Genomic DNA, 13,512 nt, shown 5'->3' with positions numbered 1-13,512 from the left:
CCTGTTGGAATCCAGCCAGAATGGGGATATACAACAATTGTAACTTTTATTCACCCACAATCTGTATTCAGAATTACTGCCAGGGTTAGAAAGATTAATAATTAGACTACCTAAACCATCTAAACTGGAACAACCATTTCAGTAACAGGTACAATAAGTCCAACTAACAGATTGGATTAGTTTATAAACATGTATGTTATTTATCATTGTGTAGCATAAGATTTATTAATCAATTAATGTACATGCAAAAACACACAAAAAATTGTGAAACAACTGCAGTAGAGAATGCTGGGAAATATGATAATGATGGGCATGGTTTTGCCAGGGCAGCTTGACCAGTTAGACCATTGTGGACCAGCATAGACCGGCATGGTCACTAGCATACCATCACAAACTGATCACCAGCTTGACCAGCTGGTCGGCCAGCCTAACCAGCTAGACCAGCATGTACCAGCTTGAAATGTTGCTGTTTTTTTCATCAGGGTTTGCTTTACACTCTCATGCATGGATGCGAACTTCTGTGTGATTAAAAAAACAGAGTAGTGCAGAATGCGTGTAAAACAATGGGCGGTGGGTTGAGGGAGCAGCAGTCCTATAGAAACACCCCCTTGGGGAGGATGGGGACGAGGAGAGGTGGAGAATTCACTGACCCAGACAACAGCTGACAGTGACCACGCACTGACCCTATTAACTAGCGCTATTCAACACACATACACACTGTCACCGTGACCCCAACACACACACACACACACACACACACACACACACACACACACACACACACACACACACACACACACACACACGGCCTGGTGCTGCTTTCAGAGCCTTTGTCCTCTTTCTGCTGTGTGAAATGTAATCTGAGCCAGGGTTGGTGTCAGTGTTTCGGTCTGGTATTAACTCTGTGAACTCTCTCTAACTGAGAGGGGGAGATTTAAGGCCCTGCTTCACGTCCCTAAAATGGTTAATCCTCCCCACAGGGATTGCAGTGCAACCAGATATGTTCTTCTATGGGGAGATGCTTTGCTGTTTAAGCCGTTGACTGAATGCCAGGAGGGCAGCAGCAGGGAGGACTATTCTGTAGCATGGGAGGAATTCCCCACCATCACGGGTGCTGCTGACTGACTGACTGACTGATGGGAGAGTACCATAATCTGCCCTGTGATTACAGCACACTTCCAAATACACAGACACACTCATTCCTATCATGCAAATGCAATTAAAATAGTAGTACAACATTGTCCTGTAATTGATGTATGATAAGATCTCCCTTCTCTCTGTGCTATGTCTCCTTACTCATCAAGGAGATGATAGAATGCCAGTAGTGTCGACAAAAATGGAGCTACTTATACTGGGAAATAACCATGGTTAACAACAGGTTTCAATCTCAGGAGAACTTAGGACATTTCAGGGTGAAATCGGATCAGAAGCACGTTTAATTCACCTACTGTGTTCCAGGTGTATTGTGAGACTAAAAATCAGATCAGAGTACCGGCTTTCACAGTGTGATTCGGTAGTTAGCTATCCAGAATCAAAAACTCCACCATATTTTTTTAACGTCTCCCAGAAATTCCTTAACACCTCTAAAATCATGTCCTGACGTGGATCTCAGATCACCACAGATGTTTATTCCCCTGCTCTGTGTCCAGACTCATCATGTGGGCTCAGTCACTGAGCACGTTCCACTTACTCATCATCAACATCAACATCAACATCATACCACAGAACAAACACAAATTACAGTCTATGGGGGTGTGACAATTCACACAACTCACCCAGAGAGGAAGAGGCGAAGCGAGAGGTTTTACTCTGCCCAAAATCTGTCCACGAAAATAACCCCACGAAGTGAGCAATTTTTGTATGGCGGTCAATGAGAGAGTGTGGAATTTGTCAACAAAAAAAATAATATTTGTCTTATTTGATCGAATATAAGTTTTGTAATGGTTAGGTTGTTAGGAATGCACTGATATACAGTGCATTCAGAAAGTATTCAGACTACTTGACTTTTTCCACATTTTCTTACGTTACAGCCTTGTTCTAAAATTGATTAAATTGTGTTTTTCCCTAATCAATCTACACACAATACCCCATAACGACAAAGCAAAATCAGGTTCTGAGAAAGTTTAGCAAAACCGTAGGGATGGTGCCAGATTTCCTTCAGATGTGACATTTGGCATTCAGGCCAAAGAGTTCAATCTTGGTTTCATCAAACCAGAACATCTTGTTTCTCATGGTCTGAGAGTCATTTAGGTGCCTTTTGGCAAACTCCAAGCGGGCTGTCATGTGCCTTTTACTGAGGAGTGGCTTCTGTCTGGCCACCCTACCATAAAGGCCTGATTGGTGGAGTGCTGCAGAGATGGTTGTCCTTCTGAAAGGTTCTCCCATCTCCATAAAGGAACTCTGGAGCTCTGTCAGAGTGACCATCGGGTTCTCGGTCACCTTCCTGACCAAGGCCCTTCTCCCCTGATTGCTCAGTTTGGCCAGACGGCCAACTCTAGGAAGAGTCTTGGTGGTTCCAAACTTCTTCCATTTAAGAATGATGGCGGCCACTGTGTTCCTGGGGACCTTCAATAATGCCGAAATGTTTTGTACCCTTCTCCAGATCAGTGCCTTGACACAATCCTGAATCAGAGCTCTACAGACAATTCCTACGACCTCATGACTTGGTTACGGCTCTGACATGCACTGTCAACTGTGGGACCTTATATAGACAGGTGTGTGCCTTACCAAACCATGTCCAATCAATTGAATCTACCACAGGTGGACTCCAATCAAGTTGTAGAAACATCTAAAATATGACCAATGGAAACAGGATGCACCTGAGCTCTATTTCGAGTCTCATAGCAAATGGGCTGAATACGTATGTAATTAAGGTACTTCAGTTGAATTTGCTAAAATTAAAAAAATAAGTCAGAATGCACTGTATTTCCATTGTTAGAGCGGTCACTTGACTATCTTGTCAATATAATAAACAATCTTTGACTCAATCAAACACCCAACCTTAACCAACAGCACCCACCCAGTGCTAAGCAGCCATTTTGTGCCAGACCACTCTTCAGCGGCCAGGTGAGGATTCCTATAGAAGCCAGTGAAACTGGTTGGGCTGGTGCAAGGGGTTAATTGGCTGGTGCCTGAGGGCTTTGGGCTGGTCAGTGTGTGGAGGCCTGCTGTTGACCTCAGAAAAAGCAGAATGAGAAACCAGCAGTGAGTCAGTGTGGCCAAAACCAGGCACATCTGTTCCCACTCAAGGAATGCTGTTTGATAATTACTTCCCTGTGGTGAGTCTGTTGCACGTGCTGGAAGGCAAAGGGTTAACTCTCTCTGGGCTCATTAAGACAACATGAATATTCAATATTCTGATAACATAAATGATTCATGTGAAATACTAGAAGAGGTGACAAGGTTATGGCTGTTATTTGAACTGAAGTGTGAGTGTAGAAAATCGCCACCGTCCCTCTTCTTTTGTCTATCTCCTTTGTGCCTCATGATGTCACTCCGCTTTACCTCACACTGTTTCACTTCCTTTCTCTCTTTTGTCTGTCTACCTCTCACAAGCACAATGGTCTTTCTCTGGCTCTCTCCATCTCTGTCCTCTCATCACTTTAACTGCTGCCCACTGCTGACATCTTCCTATGCATATTTTACACACACACACACACACACACACACACACACACACACACACACACACACACATTTTAAAGTTCTTTGTTTGCATCTGGCTCATGGCACATGTCATTAGCTCATGTCAACAAACACAAATATTGTCTTTATTTTACTGTACTTATAGTAGGAGCATTGTGTCCTGCACTAGTCACACAGCATCTACAAATCTGTTACCTAATAGTGAGCAATGCCAAAATTGACCTTGATCAGAAAGATATGCGAGTCAACATGTAAAGGAAATTAAACTATAAACATCGAAACTAAAGCTTATTAGAGAAGTTACTGAAAAAGTGGAGGAAGAGAATATTCCAGTGAATTTCAAAACAAACTGGCCAATATAATCAGAGTTATGTTGTTTTCTCCAGCCTTCCCCCACACTCACTCCTCTATGTGAATTTAGTGAATAATGCAGGTTCCCTTTAATGAATTCAAACGTGCGTTGAGTGGACAAAAGGCCAGAGAGAGGCTGTGGGCCACGAGAGTACTCTGCAGAATAAACCTCTAATACATTTAGCACTATAAGGCTGACTGCTATGCCCATCCAGCTTCTCCCATCCATCCCATATCTGACAATGGAAACAGGCAGTTCTGAGGGAGACAAAACAGTTAGGTCTGCTCTAGCTTAGAATATCAGCCTGTTGTACTCAGTGAACATCTGGGCTGACCATACATCTCTCCCCCCATCAGACCCATCATACCCAGGGCTTAGGGAGTTCTCTCTCCCCCCATTAACGCTGGTCCTCCACTCAGCACACAAATCACAGTGAATCAGGCTGGATACAGGCTCTGAGCCGGCTTTCAGGGTTTCTATAGCAGGGTGTCCAGCTTGCATCTTATCTAGTTTACAGGAAGGAACAGGAAGCTGTGGAGAAAGGGTCTGACTTGTGAATAGCTCACATGCCCAATCAGCTGAGGTGTGGAGGCAACAGGCAGGGCAGGGAGTTCTGGATGTCTTTCAGCTGGGGCTCTAAAAGCAGCAGCCAGCAGACACTTCACAGCTCTAGGGACCTATAAAATCGGTTTAATTTTTGCCTGATTGAATTTTTCCCTCTTATAATCCATACTTTTTTTTATATAGAAAAACAACTAAATTGGATGTTCTAAGTCCACAACAATGTTTCAACCACATCAGGGGACCATTTTTGACGTCTGGGAAGAATCTAATACATTTTGTGCGCACCAGCAATAGACCGTTGTTTGGTTAGCAGTGTTTCTGTAGCACTCATGTCATTGCAGAGTTTGCAAAACAAATGGCCACTGGATTGATGCAAAGTTAACATGTAATTGAGAAGGTTTTTGGGAAAACCTTCTTCTGGTTGAGATGGAATCATTAGCATCATCGCTAACAGCTACACAGAGTGTAGACATACACGTGCACCGCACACACACATAGACAGGGGGCATTCCTGTGCTGTTTCACAATGTTGCAGGAAAATACGAATCGCTGATACATTTTGTACGTGACTTATGATTAACTTGGGCAAATTCATGCATTTTCTAATAAGTTCAATAGATTTAGTTGATTTCCTACTACTAAATCCAATACATTTTAAAATATTGTTGAATTCAGTTTTAATGTCTGGATTCCGTCCACATGCTCTGCTACGCAGATTTTATAAGGTCCTACAGCTCCAGCTCTGTCACATGCTGCAGGCCTGGCCCCTCATTACCCAGACAGCCAAGCAGACACACCGGGAAAGCTAATGAGTGGCACAGGAAAACAACACCACAAATAAAAATCATGCAGGGATATGAAGAGGGATAAAATTAACCAGAGGAAACTGATTGAGTGAGGTTGCCCTTTCTCTCTCACCGCAAACTGGAGAGAGTGGATGGGCGGAAAACTGAGGACAAACATACTTGCATACAGACATTAGCATAAACATACACACACACACACACACACAGCAGTGCATTACTGAAGCATCCCCTGGCCAGTCTTTCTCTCCAGATCTCTGAAAAGAACAATGAGCCCAACTGTCACATGACACTTGTTTGGGCCATTCTTTTGTTGAGAAAGGGGGGTGTTTGATATGAAATCAGATCTTCCTCTCCTCCTCCTCAGAGAGAAAGACCGCTGCAGGAGAGGGAGGGAGAGAGAGAGAGAGAGAGACCCGCTGAGTCTCAGTCTATGGGCTGCATGGCTGGTCTGTGTGTGACATATTAATCGGCAGTTATTAAAGCCCACAGCAGTGGCTGCCACTCCATTCCTCACCAACAAGACCAGCTACTGTCATCTCTCTCCTACACACACAGCATCTTAGGTGGCCAATTTCCCAAGGGAAAAGTCTCAGAAAACAAAGTCCTTGAAAGACATCGATTCAGTAGTCGAAATGCTTATCTTATGATATTGTGTAAAATAAAGAAAAAACATTTTAGGAAATATTTGTAAAAGTTTGACCTTGTTCGTAAGAAAAGGCGGCAAAAACTGAATTGACTGAAGTAATTCTATTAAAAACAATACTGAGAGTTTCCTGTTGTTGTGAAGACGTGTAAAGTCTGAATAAATCAACGTTCTTTGAAGTCGTAAACAAACTAGACAGATAGATACTGCCCACACCTCTGTAACTCCTATCTGCATTTAGATACAACACCATCACACTCCAACACTCCCTGTGACTCCATTCAGTATCATTTCCAGAATTCCTTACCTGTCTATTTAAAGTTGCACTTGTTTTGAAAAAGAGCACAGCCAGAGATTTCCTCCTCACTTTACTTGAGTAGAGTTCCTCCTGAGCTGTAGTACTACAGAGTCCAAGGCATAGTAGACTGACTGACCAGCACAAAGACTCACACAGACAGGCAACAACAAGACCAGCGTAGAGAAACAAATTCCTTCCTCATCTCTCTCTCTCTCTCTCTCCCGCTCTCGCTCTCGCCCTTGCTCTCGCTCTGGCTTTGTGTCCCTGGGCCTCCCACAGTGGCTGTTGCCTTCCTATTCCCCTCAGTAGTATGACATCTATCTCTCAATTCAATTCAAGGGCCTTTATTAGCATGGGACACAAACTCAGCAAAAAAAGAAACGTCCTCTCACTGTCAACTGCATTTACTTTCAGCAAACTTAACGTGTAAATATTTGTATGAACATAGCAAGATTCAACAACTGAGACATAAACTGAACAAGTTACACAGACATGTGACTAACAGAAATGGAATAATGTGTCCCTGAACAAAGGGGGGTCAAAATCAAAAGTAACAGTCAGTATCTGGTGTGGCCACCAGCTGCATTAAGTACTGCAGTGCATCTCCTCCTCATGGACTGCACCAGATTTGCCAGATCTTGCTGTGAGATGTTACCCCACTCTTCCACCAAGGCACCTGCAAGTTCCCGGACATTTCTGGGGGGAATGGCCCTAGCCCTCACCCTCCGATTCAACAGGTTCCAGGCGTGCTCAATGGGATTGAGATCCGGGCTCTTCGCTGGCTATGTCAGAACACTGACATTCCTTACTTGCAGGAAATCACGCACAGAATGAGCAGTATGGCTGGTGGCATTGTCATGCTGGAGTGTCATGTCAGGATGAGCCTGCAGGAAGGGTAACCACATGAGGGAGGAGGATGTCTTCCCTGTAACGCACAGCGTTGAGATTGCCTGCAATGACAACAAGCTCAGTCCGATGATGCTGTGACACACCACCCCAGACCATGACGAACACTCCACCTCCAAATCGATCCCGTTCCAGAGTACAGGCCAAATCCGACCATCACCCCTGGTGAAACAAAACCGCGACTCGTCAGTGAAGAGCACTTTTTGCTAGTCCTGTCTGGTCCAGTGACGGTGGGTTTGTGCCCTCAAGGACGTTGTTACCGGTGATGTCTGGTGAGGACCTGCCTTACAACAGGCCTACAAGCCCTCAGTCCAGCCTCTCTCAGCCTATTACGGACAGTCTGAGCACTGATGGAGGGATTGTGCGTTCCTGGTGTAACTCGGGCAGTTGTTGTTGCCATCCTGTACCTGTCCCGCAGGTGTGATGTTCGGATGTACCGATCCTGTGCAGGTGTTGTTACACGTAGTCTGCCACTGCAAGCTGTCCGTCCTTAGGCGTCTCACAGTACAGACATTTCAATTTATTGCCCTGGCCACGTCTGCAGTCTTCATGCCTCCTTGCAGCATGCCTAAGGCACGTTCACACAGATGAGCAGGGATACTGGGCATCTTTCTTATGGTGTTTTTCAGAGTCAGTAGAAAGGCCTCTTTAGTGTCCTAAGTTTTCATAACTGTGACCTTAATTGCCTACCGTCTGTAAGATGTTAGTGTCTTAACGACCGTTCCACAGGTGCATGTTCATTAGTTGTTTATAGTTCATTGTACAAGCATGGTAAACAGTGTTTAAACCCTTTACAATGAAGATCTGGGAAGTTATTTGGATTTTTACGTATTATCTTTGAAAAACAGGATCCTGAAAAGGGGACATTTCTTTTTTTGCTGAGTTTATGTTGACATTGCCAAAGCAAGTGAAATAGATAATATACAAAAGTGGAAAAAAAACTATAAAAATTAACAATAAACAACACACTCACAGAAGTTCCAAAAGAATAAAGACATTACAAATGTCCTATTATGTATATATACACAGTGTTGTAACAATGTGCAAATTGTTAAAGTACAAAAGGGAAAATAAATAAACATAAATATGGGTTGCTTTTACAATGGTGTTTGTTCTTCACTGGTTGCCCTTTTCTTGTGGCAACAGGTCACAAATCTTGCTGCTGTGATGGCACACTGTGGTATTTCACCTAGTAGATATGGGAGTTTATCAAAATCGGGTTTGTTCTCGAATTCTTTGTGGATCTGTGTAATCTGAGGGAAATATGTGTCTCTAATATGGTCATACATTTGGCAGGAGGTTAGGAAGTGCACCTCAGTTTCCACCTCATTTTGTGGGCAGTGTGAACATAGCCTGTCTCCTCTTGAGAGCCAGGTCTGCACACGGCAACCTTTTTCAATAGCAAGGCTATGCTCACTGAGTCTGTACATAGTCAAAGCTTTCCTTAAGTTTGGGTCAGTCACAATGGTCAGGTATTCTGCCACTGTGTACTCTCTGTTTAGGGCCAAATAGCATTCTCGTTTGCTCTGTTTTTTTGTTAATTCTTTTCAATGTGTCAAGTAATTATCTTTTTGTTTTCTCATGATTTGGTTGGGTCTAATTGTGTTGCTGTCCTGGGGCTCTGTGGGGTCTGTTTGTGTTTGTGAACAGAGCCCCAGGACCAGCTTGCTTAGGGGACTCTTCTCCAGGTCATCTCTCTGTAGGTGATGGCTTTGTTATGGAAGGTTTGGGAATCGCTTCCTTTTAGGTGGTTGTAGAATTTAATGGGTCTTTTCTGGATTTTGATAATTAGCAGGTATCGGCCTAATTCTGCTCTGCATGCATTATTTGGTGTTTTACGTTGTACACAGAGGATATTTTTGCAGAATTCTGCATGCAGTCTCAATTTAGTGTTTGTCCCATTTTGTGAATTCTTGGTTGGTGAGAGGACCCCAGACCTCACAACCATAAAGGACAATGGGTTCTATAACTGATTCAAGTATTTTTTGCCAGATCCTAATTGGTATGTTGAATTTTATGTTCCTTTTGATGGCATAGAATGCCCTTCTTGCCTTGTCTCTCAGATCGTTCACAGCTTTGTGGAAGTTACCTGTGGTGCTGATGTTTAGGCCAAGGTATGTATAGTTTTTCTGTGCTCTAGGGCAATGGTGTCTAGATGGAACTTGTATTTGTGGTCCTGGCGACTGGACCTTTTTTGGAACACCATCATTTTGGTCATACTGAGATTTACTGTCAGGGCCCAGGTCTGGCAGAATCTGTGCCGAAGATCTAGGTGCTGCTGTAGGCCCTCTTTGGTTGGTGACAGAAGCAACAGATCATCAGCAAACAGTAGACATTTGACTTCATATTCTAGTAGCGTGAGGCTGGGTGCTGCAGACTGTTCTAGTGCCCTCGTCAATTCATTGATATGTGTTGAAGAGGGTCGGTCTTAAGCTGCATCCCTGTCTCAACCCACAGCCCTGTGGGAATAAATGTGTGTGTTATTTGCCTATTTTAACTGCACACTTGTTGTTTGTGTACATGGATTTGATAATGTCGTATGTTTTCCCCAACACCATTTTCCATCAATTTGTATAGCAGACCCTCATGCCAAATTGAGTCAAAGGCTTTTTTTTAAATCAACAAGGTATGAGAAGACTTTGCCTTTGTTTTGGTTTGTTTGTTTATCAATTAGGGTGTGCAGGGTGAATACGTGGTCTGTCGTACGATAATTTGCTCAGTACATTGTTGTCACTGAGGAAATGTACGAGTCTGCTGTTAATGATAATGCAGAGGATTTTCCCAAGGTTGCTGTTGATGCATATCCCACGGTAGTTATTGGGGTCAAATTTGTCTCCACTTTTGTGGATTGGGGTGATCAGTCCTCTTTCTCTCTGAAACACACACACACACACATGCCCCTGCTCTTCCACACACACCGCGCCATAGGGGAGTGATTTACGACTTCCCAGCCACACCCTCTGGGTTGGGTGGAGCCAGTAGAGTTGTCTCCTGACCGGCCCCTGCCCCTGACCTCCCCCCATCCTCCTTCTCACCCCCCATCTTCCCCCTCACCCCCTATCCTCCCACTGCCCCGCAGCACTGAAAACTTCCCTCTCCTCTCCCCCCTCTTTCCCTACTCTCCTCTTTCAGCAAAGCCCAGGATAGAGGACAGCGCAGCCTAACCCTCCCAACAACAGCCTTTGTTACTGCCCAGTTTCACTCCACATTATGTCATGGCAGCTAGAAACAAAAAGGTCTAAGTAGTGATAAATATCTGCTAATGTTCTTTGAACAAGACGTTACTGTCACTTGTCATTATACAGACAGTGCAACAGTGGGCCTATGATGTGCAATCTGGTCACTTCTCTGAAAACATAAAAATAATTTGTATACAATTTTAAGGTAGCTAGTATCGTGTCTTGTAACACATGTAAATGTCCCTAGCAGACAGAGGAAGTCATGTTTGTCTTGACTGTGGTACTGAATACACTTTCCCCTGTCTTTGTCCTCTAAATATTCCACATTGTCTTCTAAATATAACACACACCCCAGTGTGTGTGTGTGTGTGTTTGTATGTGTTCCTTCCTGGCTCACCCTGGCAGAGGATACCAGTGCTGTGGCCCCATGATTGAGAGTACAGGTCAAATCAAATCAAACTTTATTTGTCACATGCGCCGAATACAACAAGTGTAGACCTTACCGTGAAATGCTTACTTACAAGCTCTTAACCAACAGCGCAGTTCAAGAAGAGTTAAGAAAATATTTACCAAATAAACTAAAGTAAAAAATAATAAAAAGTAACACAATAACATAACAATAACGAGGCTATATACAGGGGGTACAGGTACCAAGTCAGTGTGAGTGGGTACAAGTTAGAGGTAATTTGTACATGTAGGTAGAGGTGAAGTGACTATGCATAGGTAATAAACAATGAGTAGCAACAATGTACAAAACATATGGGGGGGTTGTCTTGGTGTGTTTGGACCATGATAGATCGTTGGTGATGTGGACACCAAGGAACTTGAAACTCTCGACCCGCTCCACTACAGCCCCGTTAATGTTAATGGTGTTCGGACCGCCTTTTCCTGTAGTCCACGATCAGCTCCTTAGTCTTGCTCACATTGAGGGAGAGGTTGTTGTCCTGGCACCATACTGCCAGTTCTCTGACTTCCTTCCTATAGGCTGTCTCATCACTGTTGGTGATCAGGCCTACCACTGTTGTGTTATCAGCAAACTTAATGATGGTGTTGGAGTCGTGTTTGGCCACACAGTCGTGGGTGAACAGGGAGTACAGGAGGGAACTAAGTACACACCCCTGCGGGGGGGATCAGTGTGGCAGACGTGTTGTTGCCTACCCTTACCACCAGGGGGCGGCACATCAGGATCCAGTTGTAGAGGGAGGTGTTTAGTCCCAGAGTCCTTAACTTAGTGATGAGCTTTGTGGGCACTATGGTGTTGAACGCTGAGCTGTAGTCAATGAACAGCATTCTCACATAGGTGTTCCTTTTGTCCAGGTGGGAAAGGGCAGTGTGGATTTCGATTGAGATTGCGTCATCTGTGGATCTGTTGGGGCGGTATGCGAATTAGAGTGGGTCTAGGGTATCCGGGAGGATCCTGCTGATGTGAGCCATGACCATCCTTTCAAAGCACTTCATGGCTACCGACGTGAGTGCTACGGGGCGGTAATCATTTAGGCAGGTTACCTTCGCTTCCTTGGGCACAGGGACTATGGTGGTCTGCTTGAAACATGTAGGTATTACAGACTTAGTCAGGGAGAGGATGAAAATGTCAGTGAAGATACTTGCAAGATGGTCCGCGCATGCTTTGAGTACATATCCTGGTAATCCATCTGGCTCTGCGGCTTTGTGAAGGTCTTGCTCACATCACCTACCGAGAGCGTTATCACACAGTCATCCAGAACAGCTGGTGCTCTCCTGCATGCTGCAGTGTTGCTTGCCTCGAAGTGAGCATAAAAGACATTTAGCTCGTCTCGACTGTGTGGAGTAAAGGTGGTCTAGAGTTTTTTTTCCCCTCTGGTTGCACATGTGACATGCTGGTAAAAATGTGGTAAAACTGATTTAAGTTTGGCTGCATTAAAGTCCCCGGCCACTAGGAGTGCCGCTTCTGGATGAGCATTTTCTTGTTTGATAACGGCCTTATAGAGTTGGTTGAGTGCTGTCTTAGTGCCAGCATCGGTCTGTGGTGGTAAATAGACAGCGACGAATAATATAGATGAGAACTCTCTTGGTAGATAGTGTGGTCTACAGCTTATCATAAGGTACTCTACCTCAGGCGAGCAATACCTTGAGACTTCTTTAATATTACACATCGCGCATCAGCTGTTATTGACAAAAAGACACACACCCCCACCCCTTGTCTTACCAGACGTAGCTTCTCTGTTCTGCCGGTGCATTGAAAATCCCTCCATGTCATGTTTCCTACCTCTCTGCCCTCTAGTTCACCAGATTGCTGATTATTACGCACACCTGTCACCATCGTCACGCACACCAGCGCTTATTGACACTCACCTGGACCCCATCACCTCCTTGATTACCTGCCCTATTTATGTTACTCCCTTTGGTTCCTTCCCCAGGTGTTATTGTTTCTGTATCTGTTTCATGTCGGTGCGCTGTTTGTGTTTCTTGTTTTGTTCATGTTCGTTTATTTATTAAATGTATTCACTCCCTGAACTTGCTTCCCGACTCTCAGCGTACATTGTTACAGAATAACGCCTCACCAAAGGGAAGCATCAAGGCGTGTTTTTGTGTTGGAGGTGTCGCCGGGTCTGGGTTCCGCCGGCTTTTCAGGCTTTCATGCCTCAGTCAGGTTGTCAAGACTCGGTTGGCGGGTCAAGCGTCTATTGCCGAGTCTACCGAGATTGCCTCAGCTAGCTCATCAGGTTTTCAAGACTCGGTAGGCTCGGCAGGCTCCCATGCCACAACTGGCTTGCCAGGCTCCGGCGCTTCAGACTGTTCGTAAGGTTCCTGTGCCTTTACGGAGTCGACTGGTCTGCTTCTGATCCAGGGAACGTCCCTCTGGTCGGCGTCCTGCGGCTGGAGCCGCGCATCGGAGAGAGGGTGCTGTTTCGTCTCCTCCTTCTTCGGTGCTCTAGGTCGCCGGGCTCCCGCGCCCTAGTCGGCTCTACAGGTTCTCGCGCTTCGGCAGAGGTGGCTGGTCTGCTCCTGATCCCCGGGATCGTCCCTGTTGTTGCGTCTGGCGGCTGGAGCTGCACGTTAGGGAGAGGGTACTGTCACGTATACTCCCTCTCTGGCCTCTAGGTCACCAGACTGCTGATTATGATGCACACCTGTCACCA

The 13,512-nt window shown here is 45.0% G+C and overlaps 1 protein-coding gene across 2 annotated transcripts in view; it reads right to left on the bottom strand.

The window, feature by feature from the left end:
• The window catches only part of LOC115192510 (breast cancer anti-estrogen resistance protein 3), an 83,229-nt gene that overhangs the window by 48,399 nt on the left and 21,318 nt on the right, over positions 1 to 13,512 (bottom strand). The window contains exon 1 of one of the 2 annotated variants that reach the window (XM_029751105.1): positions 6,318 to 6,451. The exons of the other annotated variant lie outside the window; for it this stretch is intronic. The gene's annotated coding sequence lies outside the window, so the exon portion shown is untranslated. Of the gene's footprint in view, positions 1 to 6,317; positions 6,452 to 13,512 lie in introns of those variants that run through there. 2 annotated transcript variants of the gene reach the window in all.

This window comes from Salmo trutta, chromosome 4 (assembly GCF_901001165.1).
Source record: "Salmo trutta chromosome 4, fSalTru1.1, whole genome shotgun sequence".
NCBI lineage: Eukaryota > Metazoa > Chordata > Actinopteri > Salmoniformes > Salmonidae > Salmo > Salmo trutta.
The sequence above is the reverse complement of the archived record's forward strand: the minus strand, read 5'-3'. Positions and strand labels throughout refer to the sequence as shown.